Source organism: Camelus ferus, chromosome 14 (assembly GCF_009834535.1).
Source record: "Camelus ferus isolate YT-003-E chromosome 14, BCGSAC_Cfer_1.0, whole genome shotgun sequence".
NCBI classification, from domain to species: Eukaryota; Metazoa; Chordata; class Mammalia; order Artiodactyla; family Camelidae; genus Camelus; species Camelus ferus.
In genome coordinates, this window is record NC_045709.1 from 45,214,558 (window position 1) to 45,238,065 (window position 23,508).

The window sequence follows — 23,508 nt, forward strand, 5'->3', positions numbered from 1 at the left end:
ACCAAGGCAACTGACCATCCTGCTCTCCCATCCTTCCCTCACCTCCAGGCAGAACAGAGGCAAAACTGGGCACAGATGGGGCAAAACTGAGGTATCCTTTTTCTAAACTAAAAAACAAAAAACCAGCAACTCATCCAAAAAATAAACAATGACAACAATGCAAGAGACTTACTTCCACACTGAGGTTCCTGGGAAACACTCTTCCCATTCAGTATTTGGAGGGTCCACAGCTCTCAAGAGAAAACTCCCTTGTTTCACAAAGCTCCCGCTCAGAACTCCTCCTTGAAGGAGAAACCTACATGGGAAGAAGTTCTTTCCACACAACAGTAAAGCGGAAAATCCAAAAATTCACTAACCCCTTTTTAAGAGTGTGAATAGATAAGTAAATATCACTGACTATACAAAAGGAAATAATAGCATAAAAATGAAAACAACATGGAAATAATCTCCCTTAAAGAAATCTAGACAAAACTCATGGTCCAACTATGAAGCAAAACTATTGACAAAATGTAAGAGAAGAGAATCGTTATCTATAGTTTCTTGTTTAGTTCTTCTTTCTCACAGAAATTTTGCCCTTGCTGATATTAAATTTTTTAATAGCTCATCTGGGTGAGTTATTTCTATAGAGTCCTGAGTGCACAGATTATTTCAAAATTCCTAAGTACCTGGAGGTGAATTCATATTTGCCTCTGCCAAAACCGTTAGTGTGTGGACATAAACAAAGACCACACAAAGGAGAAACAACAAGTGCTATCTTTTCAGATTTGCTGTAGCAAGGTGGACAGCCACCATCACTTGCATTTGGCAGAGACTCAGAGGCAGGCGGGAGAGCAGGAAGGCTTTAGAGTTAAAAAAGGATGCTTCAGGTTTGCGCCACCTTGGTGTTGTTTGCTTGGGGAAGCTGGAGATTGGTTAGCTAGATGCAGGGCATCTTATGTGATTGGTTTGGGGAACATATTTGGCTTTTTCTAGTTGGTCCTGAGTTATAAAGAGAGGAACAAAAATTAAGAAAGCCAGTAATTATTGACCAAATTCTAATAGTTTGAGGATGATTGCTATAGAGACTATGGTTAGGCTTCCTGGGCTGCTTGCTACCAAGAGTTGCAGGTGAGACTTCTACTTAATACTTGGTCTGGCCACTGTCCTTTTGCTTCCTCAGTCTCTCAAGGGTTTTAGATCCCCCTCAAGCATGAGTCCAGTAGCTTTGACACCAGTCCTTCTTCTCAAACACACACACACACACACACACACACACACACACACACACACACACACACACTGAGGGCATTAAAGCTCCAGTGTACAGCAGAACCGCCCATTGCGCAACTGCTGTTGGCTGAATAGGGTCCTTGTGCTCACCACTCTGGCTTTGCATCTTCTCCTCCTCCTCCTCCCCTTTCACCTCCTCTTCCTCTTTTCCTTTGATATCTACAGATTTTCATTTATTTTCTTTCTTACTTTCAAATTTGTTAAACTCAATTATGTAGTTAACATTCTTGTTATATTTCAAACTGCCTTTCTATGAGTTTGGAGCAGAGGGACTTTGGGTACTAGCTCATCTTACCACTTTAACCAGAATCTTATTACATTTATGAAGATAAAAATTAAAAGATGAGGACAGTTAGAAAATGAAGGAATTTAAAAAGAGGCATAGTTTGGCACTGGTGTTAATTTTTTTAAAAAATGGGAAGTTTAGCACAGGAAATAGTATGTCCCTGAAAGGCAGTATTAAGCTGCAAACTCTAAGTGTCAATTACAAAAGTGCAATTTATAGGGCTGGTCCTGCGGGGGAAATATGGTAAAGAACTTTCTCTTAGGGACACTACATCCTCAGTTTTCTGTAATTATTCACCAAAATGGGGATCTTTGTGCTAAAAAATTCTCAGGATTTAGATGTTGTCTTCTATGTAATTACGTCTCTCTCTTTCCACTCAATACCTCACACTGCTCCCTTAAAAAATCAACCTTTTACACACTTGCCCACAGAAAAATGCACTCTTTTTATTCAATATTGTTCTATTTTTTTCCTTTTTCAAAACTTACCTTGTAAGGGCAAATGTAAATTAAAAACAAGAGACTTATTTCTCCCTGTAGAACATAGAGGAAAAGACTCTCCCCTTTTGAGCATTTTCTTTAGGAAACTTGTAATTTTAAATGTTTTGTCTCTTTTAAATGTGTGTAAATATTTTTAAGAGCTAAATAAGTCTCTTGCCAGGACCCAGAAGTGCCTTTTTCAGGAATACAGGAACCATCTCTTCCAAATGTAATTATCGAAGAAGACAAAGCCCCTACCCACCAGATTCTGTGGGAGACTCAGAGATAACTTAGGCTGCTTTTCTTTCCAAGTTGTACAACTACCTCTTGTCATAAAGATATGAAAAGTTTATTTTTCCCTTTGGATAAAAACAATTAACAAACACAGATGGCCACTCCAATTACCAAGTGAATCTAGGATGAATGTGTGTGACAAATGGTGCTGTCAATCCTCTTACTTGAGGACTAATTATTTGAGACCATGTATGCAATAGGTTGTGCCTGCTTGGCGATATCAAAGGGCATGAGTTCCTTCTATTTTTCCAGTCTCTTGGTGCATTGTCTGTGACGTGCATCGCATTCTGGCTTAACGCTTAGTCAGTAATAAAGTTGTTTTCTTTCTCTTCTACCTTTGTGGAGAGGCTTTCTGGATTGGTGGGATAATTTTTTTTTTATTGCACCAATAAAATCCTCTTTATTTAAGGTTCTGCTTTCTGGGCAAAAGTTTCTGTATGCATATTACATAAAATTCAGAAGATTGTGCAACTCAATACAAATGGAAAAGTGCCTCTATGTGCACATCTCCCTTTAGACTGAGAAACCTACATGAAAGAAAGAATTGGGATGACCGTTTCTCCTATGTGGGTATGAGATCAAGGCCAGAGAAGTTACAGAATTTCAACCCCTGTCCATCGTCAGTGGTTTGGTAATAGACATATGAATAGTCAAAATGCTCAGAATCTTCCTCTTGACTTCTGTCAGCACTGTTGGGAATAATGGTAGACTCATGAGTGAGTGAGGGAGGCAATAGAAAGAGGTGGGGTGGGAGGATTATCTGAATGAGGCTTTCTGCTCCTAGTAAGGATTGAGACTTACACTCTGAATAAAATGGGAAGCCACTTGATGACTGGATCAGAAAATTGACATTAGATTTATATATTCAAATATATTGTTTGGATTTTTTATTCTATATTCTTTTAGTAATAATATATTTGGTTATAGTAACTAATATGTTTCCCCCATACTTCTTTTTTTACCATGATTGTTTCCTCTTCCTGACAGTTTGGGATTCAGCTCTGCAGACTCCGAGATTGAATGGCACTTCAGAAAGGAATGCTTAGGAAAAAGCGAGGGTTTGGACTAGTGGGCACAGTTTCTTTTAGCCTTATTGGTAATGCTTTATCTTTTGACAAGGAGGAGATACTGTGAAATAATTTTAATAACTGAAATTATTTTAAATGTTATAAAAATACATTTGTGATCAGTAAAAACTGTGGGAATTCTTTATTTGCCTTTTGCTTATCTATCTATATCTATCTTATCTTTATGCCATAAAAAGACCATGAAGTCAAAACACAGAACACTGAAATACTTAATTAGCAAGATAAGATTAACTCAGCAATTTTCTCAAAAAAAAAAAAAAGAAAAAGAAAGACATTGTGTTAGATTATTTTTGAACAAATACTTATTATAATACAAACACCCAAAATTGATTTTAGTTTGCTTGTTTTTTTGTCTCTAGCCTTTTAAGAATTAATTACTTTCATTGTAATTTTTATAGTAACATAATTATGTTTAAATGCATATGTGTTAGTAATGACAATCTCAAATATGCTGCTTGAGTAGAGTTATCAAGGGACATCTTATCTGGTGCCTGAAACAATCAAATCTGCTCTTAAAGATAAAGCCTTGTCTTTCTTCTAAGTCAGTCTCCCACAATTAACCTAATTAAATTTAGCTTCAATTTAGAAAATCACCTTGAAAGATCTGTCATGTGACCTTCATTCTCTTTCTAAACATATGGTCTCTATTTTTAAATCTTTGTTTTCTCCGCTTTATAATCTAAAGCACTGCAAGGTATCTATTTTGTTTAAATTTATAAATCCAATTAAGAAATAGTTCTCATCCTTCTAGATTTGCTCTCTAGTCTCAAAAAGTGTCATCTACAGATTGTGTTTGATGGTCCCCAGGCTGTTATAGAACAAATCAGCCAATTCTTAATTCCAACAATTTATACGTTCATTCTCCCAGAGCTGTTCATTGTGAGGAAAATATGGGGCGCTAGTGGGTGGAGAGCATTCTCACGATTGTCCACGGATTCTCAGTAGTGTAACTTGACTACATTAAAATTAAAAGAACATAAATTGATAGAGGATAAAAATCTCATTGTGATAATATACCCTATCTTCCCCAAAGTGTTTCTTCTTTGTACTATTGAATAAAAATAGGTCAGATTCTTTCATGTGCAGATCTCAAATAACAATTTCATTATAATATGAATATATTAATAATTGTATGATATAAATGTATTATATATCCATATTCATATTAATGTATCCATATGGATACAAATTCACATAAGAAATTTAAATAACAAAGCAATTATTTGATTAATTCACATACATATTATTTTCTTTACCATACCATCCATTTTTGAGTAAAGAAGTATTATTGAATCTATTTCATCCACACCCCCAATTGGCTGGTGACAGTATAGTTTCAGGAATTCTATCCAATTCCACGTGGTTCTGACTGAATTAAACGAGAGGTTGAAAAACTTTTTTTTCTGTCAAGAGCCAATTAGTAAATATTTATGCTTTGCCAGCCATGTGGCAAAGTGAGAATATTATATAAGGATTTATATAACAAGAGGGAAAACAAATTTCCATATATATTATATTGTCATAATTAAAAACTTTATGAACTCTGAAATTAGAATTTCCTGTATTTTTCATCAGTCAAAATTTTTTCTGCTTTTGATTTTTGGGGAATACTTCCAAATGTTCAAATAATTTGTAGGTCCTAAAGGGTAGAAAAATATGCTGTCAGCCGGGTTTGGATGGGGCTGGTTACCTGACCTGCAGGTTAAAGGAACCTTAACAGCTTTCCCCCTTGCTTATTGATTGCTGAGCGCTTCGGGAATCCAGGCTTAATCAGCACTATTTTCAATTTCATTCAAATATATAGACTTCTACCATTTTTGTCACAGTAATCTCTTCTCCTTTTCCACTATTTGGGTATTTTGTCCATTTTATATTACCATGGCCAAAATATTAACTCTCATTATACGCATGTGTATTAACTCTGGATTTTCTTCTACAGACACACACCAGGTCACATTTCCTCTTAGTAACACTGCATGTCAATTTTCAGCTCTTCCTTTCACTCTAGACCTGCTTATAGCTTTCCCTCCTTCCACCTCTTTCTCCAGGGCCTGCATTTGTTTCTCATACTATGCACCTATTTTTAAATCTACTTGGAAAAGGAAACTCCTTCCCTTTAAAGTAGAACTTGTCATTACATAAGATGAATTAAAGGGTAGGATTATTTGACCACAGAACTCTGAGTAGATGATGACATGGTATAACTTTATGTTGAAATTATAGACATTACTTCCTTTCTCTCTGAGCTCTTGGAGGGGAAAATGCAAACCCTGCAGTTCTCCCACTAGACCCTCAGGCAACTGCTATGTTAGCAACTGCTTCCCAGCACACCGACTGTAAGTAAGCAGAATAGGGGGAAAAGGATTAAGACTTGGAGGCAGAGGTATACTAGGTGAGTCAGGGGCATCAAATTACATAAAGAAAATTTTTTTTTTATCGATAAGTATTAGAGAAGCTGAGATGCTCTTGTAGGTGTTTTTATATCAAAAAGATTAATGGTTCATAATCTTTTCTGAGTGCTTTATCAAAATCATTACCTTTGTTTTCAGCACCTGAGCTGATATTAAATACAGAAACTCAAGTTAATAGCCAGTCATGATTAGAAACATCAAAAGGGACACATCACTGGAAGAGAACTAGGGAAACATTGATCATCAGAGAAGGTACATTCAGAGATGCACCAAAAAGCCCTAGATTAAGATTACTTGAGGTGAAAAATCTGGCTCAGAGTTTAACTTGCTGTAGGACCATGGACTTGTTAGTTACCTTTCAGATGACTTAATTTATACAATTTTGAAGTAATAGACTTTTTTAGAGAATAATTGAGATAATTTGGTTGTGTACAATTCCCACAAACCACATAGTATTTGTTCAATAAATATTTACTACATACTTAAAGATACCCTAGCTACTGAGTGCTCACAGTTTCTGAATTTTAGAAAGAGTAAAACAGTATCAGGAAAAATAGACGTCATAATAATAAAGAATTCCTTTTCTTTCACAACCATGGTTGGATTTAGCAGGCAGTTTTTTTCCCCTTCTTTGTTTTCAACTGCACCATTTTATTTATTTTAGATTTTTTTTTTTTTAAATTGAGGTATCCTTGCCATTTGCATGGATGGACCTTAAGGGTAGTTTGCTAAATGAAATAAGTCAGATGGAGAAAGACAAATACCACATGATTTCACTCATATGTGGAATATCAAAACAAACAAACAAACAAAATAAATGAACAAAACAAATCAAACCAAAACAAATACATAGATACAGAGAACAGAGTAGTGATTACCAGAAGGGAAGAGGCAGCAGGGTAGGGGTAGGATGAAAATGATAATGAGGATTAATTATATGGTGATGGATGGAAACTAAAATTTTGATGGTGAGCATGCTGTAATATATACAGAAGTAGAAATATGATGTATGCTTAATGTTTATGTACTATTATAAGCCAATATTAACAGTCAGGTTTAAGCATTCAAGCAACCTCCTTAACATTCATCTCCCTTCAACGTCATCAGAGTTTGGTAAAATAATTACAAATAAAACCATATAAGTTTATTTAAATTGAAATTAACTCTGATTTTTAAATTGCAAAACATGCCTAACACAAAGAGAAATCTAGATAAGGAAAATGATGAAAAACTAGCTTCTGTGTATTTTTTTAGATTTGAAAATAATAAGTCATTGGTACTTGACTGAAAAGTGCCCCAAGTGAGGAAAAACTGTCCACTAATTAAGGAAATCAAATAACCTTCATAAATTTTAATAATTAAAACATTTTAGTTGCTCATTTGAAAATTAGTTTCTAATCAATAATGCTTTTATCAAATTGTTATGCTCAAAATACTTGTGCTCACTTAGGGAATTTCTCCATGCCACCCTGTTGTACAATGATTCTTCTTACATATATGGAAGATAATTTTGATAATTTCCTACCATCATCATTTGCACTTCTCAGTTGTCATCACTACCATGAGACTTGTACACTGCTTCTTAGAGTATTCCTCCAAGAAGAATCATTTCTCAATACTCACATCTATAATTTAAGCTTTGTTATATTCATAGTACACCATTTTATATCTCACTTGCAGAAAGGCCTGTTTTTAATTGCAAAGTGTTTTGACAATTTAAAGAAGAGATCATTTAATTTTTTGGAGAAAATTTTTAGATAGACAACTTTTACCAAGGGAGATAAAGAAGAGTCAGTGTAATGCTGTATTGCATAATTCGTCACAATATTTGAGACATATTTGGAAAATATAGAGAAAGAGCTAAGTGAAACATTTTGTTTCTGTTTTAAACCCTATTTAATATAAAAAAATGTGAGAAATTTAAGAATGGATCAGATTTTAACATTTGTCTGCTTTTGTTTATTTCTATAAAAGCAACTTTTGACAATTTAACATTACAAAGTCCAAAATAGCCATTGTAGTTTTCTCAACATTAAGTAAAAGAGTGTGCGTTAAGGGAAAGTCTTACTAGGAAACCTTGGCATTTGTGAGTCCTAGTCTGGGCATCTACAAACATGAACTCTGTTCCTAAGGGTAGTTTAATGCTGCTGCAGAGTGTGTCCTACTGATAGATTCACAAAATGACTTTGGCAGTTAGGTGTGCTATTTCAGATTTTGATGGTTTGTGCCAAAATGCATTCATTTTTGGAAAGGTGCCATTAAAAAATAAATGTTGTAACGTGTCTATCTGCGGAATCTATTAAGAAAAGAGGACGGTCTACATGTTAAAATATTAGAGAATACTTGATGTTAATCTTTGGAAAGACAAAATAAGTAAATAAGCATATTTTAAAATTATTTGGAAGAACTTTTTCAATGATGCCAGAGTTTTCATGATACTGATACATATGAACTCAAAGTTTTGAAATACATACCCAGATTATACAGAAAAGAATCCAATATATAACAAAATTATTTTATTTAAATATATATTTATGTTTTTATTCATGGACATTTACAGTTAAAAGCCACTTGGAATTATTCTGCTATTCTTAGATCACATTTGGCACTAGTTTTAAACTGTGATATAAAAGGTTCTGGGTCATTAGAACAGGAATAGCCACTTGAGAAGGAAAGTTAAAAAAAATAGATTGAAAGGACAGGGGTAATTGAAGTATGTATTTTGGCAGAAAATTGTGACATTAATAGAACTGGGCTACATACTTATAAATATAGCATTCAGTGAGAAAAGCTTACTGTTAGCTCAGAGTAGTTAGAAATATTAGAAATAATGGCATGGACAATTGTGTGAAAATTCAGGAATCCCTTTAAAGAAGATTTAGAATAAGTAAAAGTTTGTGTAAATTGGGACGGATTGCTAAGCATAGTAAGAAGAAAATGAACAAGAAGATTATCCTTATTTCAAGAGTAAATCTTTCTCTGGTAATTTTATTTCATAGCAGGAGTAGATAACTTATCTCTTTAGATATGATGCTAGCTGATTCTTACTACCTATGTGACCTTGAAGAAGTTGATTAACCTTGCTATCCTCAGCTTCCTCACAAGTCAAGTGAAATTATGAGATTATATAAACCTGGTACCTGGAAAAGCATATACTCAATGAATTAAAACCATTATTCTTATTGGATAATATTCTAGTTTATTTAAATATGCTGGCTAACTAGGCAATATCATATAAATACATATATACATATATTTACATGTATATATACATATACACACACCATGCACAGGATTTATTATTATATAACATAGATTTGAATAAGAAGTCACAAAATAAGATAGGAGAGAAGCACAATTAAAAATTTAATGTTTCAATTCAAAATACCATTATTAATACAAATTACCATTTTACTCTAGAGATTTAGATTCATTTAATCATTTTATGCTTTATTTGGGATTTAATAGTCTTTGTCCATTGTAAGAAATTACTAATTTCTTTTATGACAATCCCTTTTTGAAACCATATCAATTTGATATGTGTCTTGAACTTTCTGTACATATTATTCCATAACCTAGTTAATAGGTAGAATTAATAGACACATTCTCTAATTATTTTCTGTATTTTTTAGAATTGCTATTGGAATATAAGCTACTTGTAGTCAGGCACTGGGTGTACGTTATATTCTTTGGACCTTCGGTGACATGACACAATTTTGAAATATAAATATTTAATAATTAATTGACAACCTTTTGCTGCATGTAAATGCACATATACATATTCATATGTATGTGTATATGTATATGTATATACACATATATTTTCAAAATTGTAATCAAATCAGGGTTAATATGAAAAAAAACCTTGCCTCTCTGTACCAGTTTTATTGCTATCAGACTAACTTTCCCATCTACCATCAGGAAATATGAAATTGACAAGGGTGTTCCACGGAGGTAATACACATAGAGAATCAAGCAGCTAGGGATCTGAAGCTTGTTCCAATTTGTTAAATACTGGAGATGAGATGCCAGCAGGAAGGACTGATGAGATCTTTACTTCCAACCTGGAAGGACATTCTTAAAGAATATGAGAGTTCATTCTGAGCCAAGAAAGAGTACAGTAGAAGGGTCAGATACAGCTATCTTTCAGCAGGTAGAATTTTTCTTCTGGGAGAACTTGCAGATATTTACTTTCCTTTTACAGAGAGCCACGAATCATAATAACCAATAGCCCTGGGCTCACTAACAGAGGTCTTTTAAGAAATATCCTTTCGATATGCGGTAAGCTGGGACTGCAGATCACTGAATCATAGGGCTCATTTGTGAAGATTAAAGCTGATGCAAAGATAAAGCTTCTAGGAATGGGAAGTGTCTTCAACAGATAAAATATAATTATGGGGAGCTCTTTTTACAGGAAGAACAGGGAGGTCTTCAGTCCATCATACCATAAACATACAAGGCATGTGAGAGAGAAAAATTACGCCCTTGCCACATGATACCCAGGAAGAAGGACGGGAGCATTGATATTGCTCATGGACATTGGAAAGTAGAATATAATGGCAGGGAAACCAAGCAAATGAATGATCTAAAAACCTGGGTAAGAGTCAGAAGCAGCTAACCAGACCTTCAGTCCAAACTTACTTTCTAGTTTCTGTGAAGGAGATGACACAGGAAAGTATGAGTCTTATGTAAGAAATCAAGAAATCAGTTGGAGAAAAAGATAAAAAAAAAAAAAACAGCCTGCATATGTGGGTGGCATATCACAATTAATAACCAAAATTCTCGTAGATAGATCTTCATCTTATCAGGAATAATCATCCTTCCACTCCTCTGAGTTACTAAGTTATATTTCAGTGATTCTTTGTACAACTCTATTGCCTAACCCTGCCATGATCAGAAGTTGAAATGTGCTCTTATTCCTTTAAAAACTTCTTAATTATGATCCTTTCTAGTGAAATTATGCTGGATGTGTCTTTAAAAAGACAAAGAAAATACCTTCATTACTGAATTGGCTGATAGGTCTGTCTGTATGCTCAGCTTAGCCAGATGCTTTAGAATGAAGTTTTTTTTTCATTTACTTTCTTCAGGTTTAATATATAAATGAACTCAATGTTGGTCATCATCATACTTTCCCTCCAGCCTAAAGCACTTATTTTAAATGTGCTTTTTTCAATGGTCATTCTTATTTAACTCTTAAAGTTCTTAGATTGAGACTGCTTTTGCCAATATTCTCCCTTTCCCTATTCTGAGTACATATTTAAAGCAGTCATGGAAAATAATCTATTAAATTTTTATTTCTCTCTTTTTCCCCCACTTTTCATTGAATACCCATTATTATGCTAGATGGTTAACAATCCAGGAAATAAAATTTTCCATTAAAAATAGCAAACTGATATACTTGGCTTAATTAAGACACCTCTCTAAAATAAATGTTTATTGAAATAGTCAATTGACTAGAAAAAAATCACTAAATATCTGTGAGGATTACTTCATTCTCAATGTTCTGGAATACTTGAACTCAACTGAGTTTGATTTAAATCTTAACAATCCAAAATATGTGGACATCACATGTCATAATAGCTCATGTTAAACCAGTGATTTCTAGACAGCAAATGATTTGTAAATCCTTTGAATGAACTTCTTAATATATGAGTGTACATAGTCAACCTGCAGCCCCTAATAGAATTGTAACAGCTCTTCTTGATTTATATTCTTGCAGAATGATTGAGAATTTTTCAAAGCTTAATCAGTGAATGTAATCAGTTGGTAGCCAGACTGTTTGATTATCATTTTTTTAATGTATTCATATTCATCTTGATCTAAAAGAGGATTGAAGAAAGTTCATTCAAGTGGGTGATATTAACATGACCCTCCTTTTATAATTCAATTCTAAAATTTCATACTTGAGTAGATTTATTCATATTCTATTTTATTAGGCAATCTTTTCGAGGGTCAGCTATGTTTTAGAAATTGTTATAAATATTTAGGCCCATACAAATAATGTATTTTTAAATAGCCCCTTCACTGCCCTAAAAGAATCCATAGTCTAGTATAGAGCTCTTCAAATTTGATATTGATATTTCCTGGAAAGTCTGTAAAACTACTGATGGCTGAGTTCCACAACTGATGCCCAGAGTTCTGATAAAACTGGCATGAATATGGTCTAAGCTTCAAGCTTTTAAAAATCTCCAGATGATTCTAATGTGAAGGTGGATTTGAGAACCACTGACAGTGAAAGATATATAATCAATATAGAGCTCTAATGGAAGTAATTACAACTGAAGAAGGTGACAGTTTCTCCTGAGAATTGAAAAAGACTTCACCAAAGTGGTTGAATTGAATCTTGAGGGAGGAGTAGTTGCCACTAGTCACTTTGCAGAGGAATACCGAAAGAATATTCTGAGAGGAGAGAGCAGGTGCATTAAGGAGCATACTGTGCTGAGTATATCTGAATAGACTGTGTGTGCTTTAGCAGAAGGAAAACATGAAGCTGGAAAATTAGGTTGAAACCATATAATAGAGTCGTATTAGAGTATCCTGTAAGGAGAAAGCTTGCCATATTTATATTTTCTTTCTATGGCTTGTCATATGAAATTAAGTTGTAAACTTTATATATTTTCTTTTAATTAAAGGCAAGTATGACAGCATGTGAAATGGAGAAGAGAACATTTATTTGACCTGAAATGAGGTACTAATTGCCCAAATATGGTCAGTGACAGAAATGTTTCAAAAAATAGCCCATTTATTGATTTAAAACAGAACATTCTCTGAAGGGCCACATTGGGTGACTAATGTGCCTGGAGCTATACCAGTGACTAAAACACAGTATCTCCTAGTAAGGAACTAACTCTGTAATGGGAGAGATAGACTCCTCAGTGCTATGTGAAGGATTCTATGCGAGCTCCTAAAAGGAGGCTAACTTTTTAAAGCTCCCTTAAAGACTCAGAGCTACTGATTTAAATAAAGGCAGTGGAAATAAAATAGCTTGCTTACATTCTCAACCTCTTACGTGTTATGTTATCATTTTGTTTGTTCTCAGATCCATTCCCTGTCTTTTCTTGCTTTGTACTGCAGTGGGATGCCCCCTAAAAACTGCATTTCCCAGCTTCTCTTGACAATTGATTTCTAGTTTAGATTCAGACAGAGTAAAGAGGAAGAAAACAGCAAGATCAGTGCCTCTCTCCTCCTTTCTTCCTGAAATATGGCAGTGTCTCTGTCTAGGGCAGGACCAGTGTCGTGATTCCAAGTTCCTGCCTGGAAACTCCTCCCCCTGCACGTCCATCTCCAGCTGGGTGGTTCCAGCACCTGAGAAACCACATCCATCCTTTGTCCTTCAGCCATAGGAGAGACACTGTCTTCTCTGTATTAATCTCTTGGTTATTTTACCAACTTGTTTATTCCTTCAACTTTCTTAACTCTTGTAACCATGTTCCATCTTAAATTCTTTTTTTCTTTTTAACCTAGGTTAGTTGCCATTTTCTTTTTAGAACTTCAACTGATGCACATGTATTAACTGATTTGATTCTTACAGCAAATTTAAGAAGTGGGTACTATTCTATTCCCACTAATAGATGAGGTAAATGAGATATAGAGTGTTTAAGTAACTTGCCCAAGGTCACACTACTAGTAACAGGACTAACAGTAGAACCCAGGCATCTGGCTCCAAATTCTGTGCTCTTCACTGCAACTCGAATACCTTCTAAACCTGGTTTACTGAGATCTACGGAAAGATATAGATTTTATATCACACACCAGGACCACTGCACCTAACCACACATGGAACCTTTTGAAATAAAATTTCACTAAGAATATTTCTGCTTATGTAGAAATCATTATAAGTAATATTAGATGTAGTAACAACAAAGGTCTATTTTTCACTTTCCTTATTCTGCTCCAAGTAGTCAGTTAGGGACCTTGTACTGAACATCTCATAGGACCTCCATGTCCTTCACTGGATTATTCCAATCAATTCAGAATCAGAGAAAGTAAAAATATACATATGTTCTTAAGGTGGCAGGGAAGGAACATTGTCACTCACATTTCAGTATTCAGAAGTAGTTACCATCCCACCTAGATGGCTACACTGGGTGCTCAGAGTGAAAATGAAATGGATTTGAGAGGTTCATATATTGTCTCTGGCAGAATGAGCCTTGCTGATATGTAGACTGAAGAACATCATAAGATTTTTGCCACTACTCCAGTTAAGAAATAGAGTATTATTCCCCTGTCTTTGCATCTATACTGGCCTTGGGATTGGCTTTGACCAATAGAATGTGGGGAAAATGAATTTTTGCTGCACAGTCAAAAGCCTGAAAGGATGACCAGCTTATTCTTCTGGAGAGAGAGGTCACACCAGAAGCCCATGGAGAATGAAACACTGGGAGGAAGCAGAGAGCATGAGGAGCCCCAGGCTACAGTCAACACCAAGTTCCCATAATAGGAAAAACCACCTGAATACCACAAAGTTGATGACTCCAATTGACATCATTTGAATAGAACTGTCCATTCAAGTTACAGGATGATAAGTAATAAATTGTTGCTTTTGAAGCCACAAATTTAGAGATAATCTATGAAGCAATGGAAAGCTGAAACATCACCAAACATTCATTTCACTTTTTTTCACACACATAGAAAGTGCTCACTGCTTCCCTGAGGCAGAAAAAGCCCCATCCAATCATTGCCTCCAACAAAAAGCCCCTGATCTCCAGATAATATGGCATACTCTCCATCTTCTTTTACATGGATCCTTGTAGTTCAGCATTACTCTCCAAAACCCTACATCTGCTCTGAGTTTAGTAATTGTGTGTGCTGTGCTTTCTTTCTTTCTTTTTTTTTTTTTTTTTTTTTTGTATTCTACCCCATCATAGTCTATTAAATTTTATTTTATTAAAACTTCAGGTCACATGAGCCACTAAATTGATTTCATGACCCACTAATATTAGATCATAAAGCAACAGCTTGAAAAACACTGCATAACACTACATTGCCTGTCATAAAACTGATTAGCTAACTTAGCATGTGACTGGGAAGGACAAACGAATAGAAAGGTTACAGAATGACTTTAAGTAGGGGGATGGCATGAACAGATTTTCATGCACCAGGGAGGATTGACTGGAAAGAAACAGGACTGGTAGAAGTTTCCTCAGGAAAGAGGCAACAGAGATACTTTGGTGGCGATTTTCCTGAGATTAAAGATAAAGGCATAGATGTGGATGATTTATGATTTTGAGGCCCTTTCATAGATGTGTGACTTGAACCAGGGGGAGGAAGCTAAATGTGTCTGCTCTTATAGCAGGGAAAGGGGATCCCTACGAAATCCAGAACATTCAATTTAGATGATGTGTTTTTATGAGAAGACATAGACTATTACAATTTTTTCAATGTTTTATTGAAGCATAGTTAATTTGTAATGTTGTATTAGTTTCTTATACAGCATAGTGATTCAGTTTTTTATATATATATGTGTATATATATAGTTATAGATACACTATATATACACACATATATTCACATATATAGATATATATATACATATATATACACATATATATAGTTATGTATATATACACATATATATATATATATATATTCTTTATCATATTCTTTTAACCACAGGCTACTGCAAACCATTGAATATAGTTCCCTGTGCTACACAGTAGGACCTTGGTGTTTATCTATTCTATACGTAGTAGTTTGTATCTTCCAATCCCAAAATCCCAATTGATCCTTCTCTCCCCCTTATAATTTCCTGAAGCACCTATATAGGCAATATTGGCCTATAAATATAATTGATAAATGATGATGACAAATATGAAATGAAAATAAGCAAAACTAATAAGCTGTCAAATGTATTTTGAGGCTACAAGTGAAGCATCAAACAAATGTATGTGTGTGTGTCTTCTGTGTATGCCTATATGGTAGCCTTTCAATAAGAAAACTAAACTTATTAAAACTTTCAGGAACTTCCTTTATTCTTGGCTAATTTTTCAGGAGATAAACACAAATGAAACAAATTTCTTGGGTTCTAGATGATTTGGATAGGCCTGGTATAGTTTCCTTTACTTCCACCAAATACTCTGCTATTCGATGAGAATTAGTTGTCCTAATGGTGACTTAGAGCCAAAAAACTCATGGTCACAAAAGAACTACAAAATATGCCATTCAGACTAATTTTTTTTTAAAGAAAGTCTGACACAATTGTATATTCTTTAAAAGATTTTTAACAGGGATTTTTTTTCTTAAACTTCCTTTAATCAAATAATAATTCCTCTGGAATTTCATTTAATCAAGATTTTATGGCACCACATTGAGAAGAGCAGGATTTTATGAAGGGAAATGGGCTGGACAATAATAGTATTTTTTAATAGAATGCATCATTTAAGGTAATGTAAAAACGATGTGATTAATCCATTCAAACTCTCTGCACACCACGCTGAGTTACAGCAGTACTTTCTGCATAAGATAGTCAACATTATCGCACCCCTTGTTCTTGCTATCACGGTGATTTATGTACTGGAACCTGCTAGGCTTAGTTTGCTATTTTTGCTTTTCGAAAAAGAGGTATGCTATGAATCATTTCAAATAGTTGGAAATGTATTTTATAATAAATGGTTGCCTTAATCTTTTTTTCTGTATATTAAAGAGAAATATTATTTGTATCAAGCTTTTAAAGATGTTGGGGTGAATGGCATTTCAAGCGAGTTGGTAGAAATCAGGAGTGGACCACATGTTCTTGCAGCAATCTACTTGATGAACTTGGAGATTTATTTTTATGATTTCTCAAACTGATTTCTTTCAGTTTTGAGCCCTTTTTTCTTATCAAGCTTTCCACACTTACATGAGTCCTGTATAACAGGTCTGGAAAAATACCATTAAGTGATTTAATTGAAAATTTGTTTTTGTAAAATATCAAATTCAATGCATGCTTAATTTACTTATTTAATTCTGAATAGTTTGATTTTATTCTTTTGTACTCATGACATATGTGATCTGGGATATTTGCTGGTCCTAAACACAATCTGATACTATGAGCTAAGGTTCATAACAATTTCTGCTACATTTATGAAAAAAATCATTTCTAAATTATCTCAAAAGAGAAAGTTATCGTGATTCATAATGAAATTCAACTAAAGGTCTGTTTCTTAATTTGGATACTATAGTGAGTACGGAGATTGCAGAGAGGTCCTACTCATTATTATTACATATCAGAAAACTGTATGGAGGAGTTTGAGTAATTTGAAAATGGAGTATACAATCCAAAAGTTTATCTTTTACTAGAAGAGTTGGGTATGAAAGAATAGAACCTTGGAAACAGAGACGCAAGAGATTAGTATTGATTTTGTTTGGAATTAAGAAGGAGTCAAAATGATGAAAGATGTGAAAACTTGCTCCAAGTCTTGTCAAAAATTTGGTGCCATTAGACTTATAGCTAATATTCTGGGGAAGATATGTATAATAAATATATTAAGAATGGAACATTTAACATTGATTTGAGCTCTGACTCTATTCCTGATAGTGTTGTAAGAGCTACTGATTTATTAACTTACTTAATCTTCACAAATACTATATGAGATAAAGGCTATTATAATGCCCATTTTACAATGACTCAGTGGAGGATTTGACAAGTTATACAGCAGTCCCCAGATAAGATAGAAGGAAAGTAGCAGGACCAGGGTAAAAATCCAGGTATTCTGGTCCCTACAAAATACCTCTATTAAGTCAATGTTCATTTGGTTGCATTAGGTGTATAGTAAGTCCCATGTCTCTCCAAATGATACAGAAGGCATAGCCTGATGTTGTCTTTAATGATTTATGATCTAGTTTGAAAGAAAATGATTAATAAATATAGAAGAAGATCTTCATATATATGAGCGTGTGTGTGTGTATGAGATAAACAGACTAGTTAGATTCCTCAATACATAGACTATAAGAAAATCCAGGGAAGGAACAGAGCAGTGGTCTTCAAACTAGGCTGTGTGAAAACCAAGATGCATAGTATTTTTCTTATGTGTGGAAGGAATCAGTGTCCAGAACCTCACTTCCAAACTTATTCTTTCCTAAAAGTCATCTGTGTGAAATTAAGCCATCTGTGTGGTTTTGAAGACTCATATTGATTCTTTTTTCCTGCCTGCCCCTTAAAATTCAGTCTTCCAATTGACATGCTATAAAAATTTCCAAACACCAAATGAAACCGCAATTTGTATTACTGGTGTCTGAAATAAGAGAGTAGGTGATACTAATAACTGGGTAATAAATCCTTTTGCAAGTCAGATCTTTTTCTAATTTTTTTTATTCAAAAACATTGAATGGGGAACTAATGGTGATAGCTGATTGCTTTTTTAAAATGTTTACTTTGTGATCTTTGTCATTAAAGTTGGAAGAAGTTCCAAGATTGTAATTATATAGATAAAGTAAAACTCCCTTCCCCTTCTATGTACTTCTTTATATGAATATAAAGCATTTTTAGATCTTATTTTATTAAAAATTATAAATAAAAGAACATTTTAATAATTTTATAAAAATAAAAAATTTATACTTCCTAATATGTAATAGTAATATGGATACATTTAAAAAATTAGTAAAAAATCCCAGTATATCAAGTAAGCATTTTAATAAAATCTTAGTTATTATATTTAATAATTCTTCATCAAAATCTGTAATATGTTAATAATAAGGTGGTTTTGACCAGTTGTGCACAAATACAAATTAATACTGGAATCTTGTAGTTTAAAAAGATAAAAATAATCTCAATTTATACAAATAATTTGACTGCAGATCCACATATTTTTATCTCAACTGTTGCAGATGATGCACAAGAAAACCCTTGTCACCCTCAAGATCAGATGTCCCCTCTCTCGATTATCTCCAGACTGTTAGCTAGAATCTGGTCTTAGAAGGGTCTTAAGTAAGCACATTTCCTTCTCTGTGAGAAAATAATATATAATGACTTTCAAGAACCAAGAGAACACTTTTGTGAAGCTCAGTGGGGCCCATATGCTACTGTTTGGAGTTAGCAATAAAGATGCTGCCATGGACCCGGGCTTCCTACTGTCTGTAGGAATGATAGAGAACAGAAGATAGCATCTAACTAAAAGAGGCAAACTGGATGTCATTACTGAAATGGGAAGCAGTGCTTAACTGGCAACCAGGGTTCTCTGGTGTTGTAGACTGGAGAAGTCAGACTCGATGATAAAAGGAACAGGACAGGAAAACATAGAGCATGAAATATGGGGCGTAGATTGAGGGAGTAAATCGAGACTAGCTAGCAAAATGCACCACTCTGCTGTCTAGCATCTAATCATGTCCTTTGGTTAGATGAAGAAACTGACAACCCAGACACAGGAGAAACACAAATTTCTGCAAGCTCCCGTTTTGCTGTGGCATGATGTCAATTCTTTTATATATCACTTGGCAATTAAACTGTGATATTAGCCTGTAATTCCTAGATAGTAGCACCAAAAGGGGGGAAGAATAAAGTATTAATCAAGCTAAAAGAGCAATAATAGTCCCCCACTGTGGTAGCACATTACGCATCTATACTGATAATCTTTGCTTCCTTTTCCATCACACATTCTATATTCCATGTGTTCTAACACCCAAATTGGATTCCTCATTTAAGTTTACTTTTTGTATTCTGTTGAGGTTATCTAAATTATCATTACAGAAGGTTCTGTTTCTCTCTTGATAGGTTTGTTGTAATTTTTATTGTCTACCAGTGTTGAATATAGTGTATCTAGTACCACCCCTGTGAATCCCTAAAGTTCCCAACTTAACCTTCCTACTCTCCTCTGTGCAGCAGCAATCCCCGTGGATTTCATAATTCTATTGGATAAAGACAAATCCCGCCAAAATATAAAAAACTTGCGTCACATCAATCAGCTCATAGGCAGACTCAGAGAAAGGCAGCAGGGCTTCTTACAGCCTTGAGAACTAGAAAATACTTAATTCATCAACAGGTGTTCTCCCCGTAGGTTGACAACTCAATGTGAGAATATAATTATAACTTGGTAGGGAAAAGGTGACCTGGAAAATGATACTGTAGTAGTCTGGGAAATACGTATTCGTTGCTGTGTTAACAAATTTCTTTCCCAAACAAAACTGTATTCTTAGAAGAATCTAAGAGTTAAGTTGAAAGTGAGCCGGATAGAGGCAATAGGAGTAAAGAAAGAAAAATGAAGAGGGGCTCAGAAGATGCAGATTTTAAAAGTAAAAGGTCATATATTTAGCTGTTCATGAAAGTACAGAAGAAGCAGCTAGAGCCATACTCCTAGAAAATCTTCCTAACCCACTTGTCCCTTGCAAAATTGTAGGAAAATCCATATCACATAAACATGAGCAGCAGAAAAGGATTTCTGTCAAATTCCATACAAAGTCTTATAAGAGGAAAGAGAATAAGAAATAGAAGGTCATCCCTACTGACAATAAAATCACACAAAAAATACACAGGAGAGAAGAAAACTATCACCTAATGTTTCAAGATGAGCTAAAATAACTTCTAAAATAAAAAGAGATGTAAAAGAACAGCCTAACTGTTTTGGAACACCTGAGAAATATAATCAAAGAAAAGAAATTTTTTTAAAAAAGCTGAAGAATCCTGTAAAGAATGAGAAATGAGAAAAAAAAAAGGAAAATAAAATTTTCAACTGAGGAATAAACTGAAGGGCATACAATGAATAAATATCATAGATATTGCCTTAAGAGAAGATTGACATGAGGATAATTTTTTTTATCAAAAGGAAATGAAGAGAATATATGTATTTTTTAATTTGAGGAAGGATAGATGTGAAGACAGACAAAAATTCATCATATATACAATAGGACTTCAAAAAAGGAGACCAAAGTAATTGAGCAGTACATATTCTAAAAACTAGCCTTCAAGAAAACTTCCGTGAAGAAAAATCTGAAAGTATATATGGTAAAGACACATTGAATCCTGGGAAAATAAACCAGATAAATGAATAAACAACAAACTAATAAATATTAAACTAATTACACATAAACTAGAATGTCCAACACAAGAATATATTTCAGTAAAGCTATTAGAATTCAAAGAAAAATAATATATTTGGTCATTTAAGTGAAACAAATAGAAACTTAAACAGTTTTCAGCATATAGGTCTTTTACCTTGGTTAAGTTTATTCCTAGATATTTTTTGATGTGATTTTAAATGAGATTGCTTTTACTTTATCTTTTTGATATTTCATTGTTAGTGCAGAGAAATGCAACAGATTTCAGTGTATTAATCGTGTATTATCTGTGTTTTTTTTTTTTTTTTTATTTCAATGTAACCCTAGAAAGGGGAAGGGTTGTGTTGTAGGCATGAAATACTATTGGCCATGACTAGATAATTCCTGACGTCGCTGAATGAATCCATGAGGGATCCCTATGCTATTCTTTCGCATTTTGTACATGTTTGTCATATACTATGGAAAACATTAAAAAGAAATGTACTATAATTTAAACACACACACTTCAAAATGCCAGATAGGACCCATAAGACAAATATATGTTTTTGAACACTGAGGCAGCAACCTAAGACTTATTTATTATTTTTTACTTCTAAGTATATAAATATATAAAAACAATGGTTTAAAACATTTATATCAACTATTTCAATATTTGTAACTTTTTCAATATTTCAATGTGCATCATAATATTTCAATATTTTTTCAATAGCTGTATTCAAAAAATCTACTGCTTCAGAAAAAAATTAAAGTATAATATAAGGAGTATATTATATAATTATAATATAAGGCAATGTAAGGAGTATACCTTGATTCTTACATCAATGACACGATCCTTGATCAAACCTTTGTGATCTGTGTTGCCTTTAGAGAAACTATTTATCACTAACAGTCAATACATTCAAAAAAACAGGATTTCCAAACTTTATTAATAGTGGAATGATTTCTTCAAACAAAATCTTACATGGAAAGGAGAAAGAAGTGGCATTAATATAGCTGAAATAATCACGGAGGACCAAGACCTGCTACCACAGCTAATGCCTGGCCACTCAGGGCAGCCGCTGATGCTGAGATGCAGTAAAATCAATTTATCCTCCTTAATCCCTGTTATGCCTTCTGGGTTATGAGTGAAAAGAGGTTTTTATCTCTACATTATTAGGGTAATGTATTGAAGTTTATGACAGACCACCCATGTTTATGAATGTTCTATGTTGTACATAGAAGTAAACACACCACGTAGTGGAAAAGATAGGCTGGGAAGGCAAGTTGATTCTCAATCATAACTGTTATCAGTGGGCCCCTTTATTTACTCAAGTCTTCATTTAAGTTATGAAGTAAAGTCTTCATATAGTCTGAATTTTTTCTGAAATTTATTCTTTGATACTTTAAAACTTTTGTAATAATCATTATTATTGTATTACTTATTTTTAGGATATTGCAAAGTATTTTGCAGGCATTATATTATTTAATTGCCAGAATATCCCTACATACCCCTATTGACTCCAGCTTACTGATGATGTGCCGGAGGCAGAGAGGGACAAGTAACTCACCCACAGATAACCTGCTGTCACGTGACATAGTCTGATTTGGAGCCCATATAAATCTGAATTCCAACATATGCTGTTCATGACAGTATTGTACTTAACTTCTCTAAATCAATCTGTTTCCTCAATGGAAAAAGCATGGTATTGAAAGGAATAAATGAGATGTACTTAGAATAAATTGTTACTCACAGTACTGGTAGTAAGTTGTTTTGTACTTATGGTAACTTTGACACTGATGACAATAACAACATGATTTCCATCTGTTTCTGTTGGCTAGGGTATGCCCGGTTTTTGTAGATACTGCCAAACAGTTCTTTAAAATGGTGTATCTTTTACATCCTCATGCACGATGTTACAGTGTTCCCATTTCTCCACAGCCTCACCAATTCTTGATTTGCTCTATGTTTTCATTTTTGGCCTTTCAATGATTGTATGATGGTGTACCTCTGTGGTTTGATCTGCATTTGCCTGATAAGTAATGGTATTAAATATCTTTTCTTTGCTTTTTGCTCATTGGCCATTTGACTATCCTCTTTTTTTTTTTTTTTTGAGTTGGTAATACAAATATCCATTTATTTCTTCATTTATTTCTCAATATATCTTTCTATTATAGGTAGATGGCGCAAACCTTCAGGGTTTTATCAATCAGCAATCAGCAGAGATGTGACACAGAGGACAGACTGTGCACCTGACACTGATGAGGAGACGAGTGATGCAGGAAGCCGAGTTCACCTCAGGTGAGGATATCACAAAAAAAATGGTGGTGTCTCCTGTTAATGCCAGTGTAAGCAAAGGTAAGGCCAAGGTAACCTGGTTTTTGATTAGACTCTGACATCATTTCGATTTTTTTCTAATTCTGAACATTTTTTTTCCTTTTTCAGTTTTATTAGGTAGAATTATTACAGTTTGACTGCACAGATACAATATACATTATATTTGACTGCACAGATACATGCATGTAAATACATATATACAGTATACTGTGCATTTTTTTAGTTTACGTATGTGTACTGATCATTGTTTCTAAGAACAGATTAGAGCTTTAGTTTTTTAAACTTGCACAGTTATCAAAGGAATAAAGCCAACTACAAAATAAGAATCAACAGAATGCGGTCCTTTATGATTGGATTACCACATTCTGTTGACTATCCTCTTTTTGTGACAGGCCTGTTC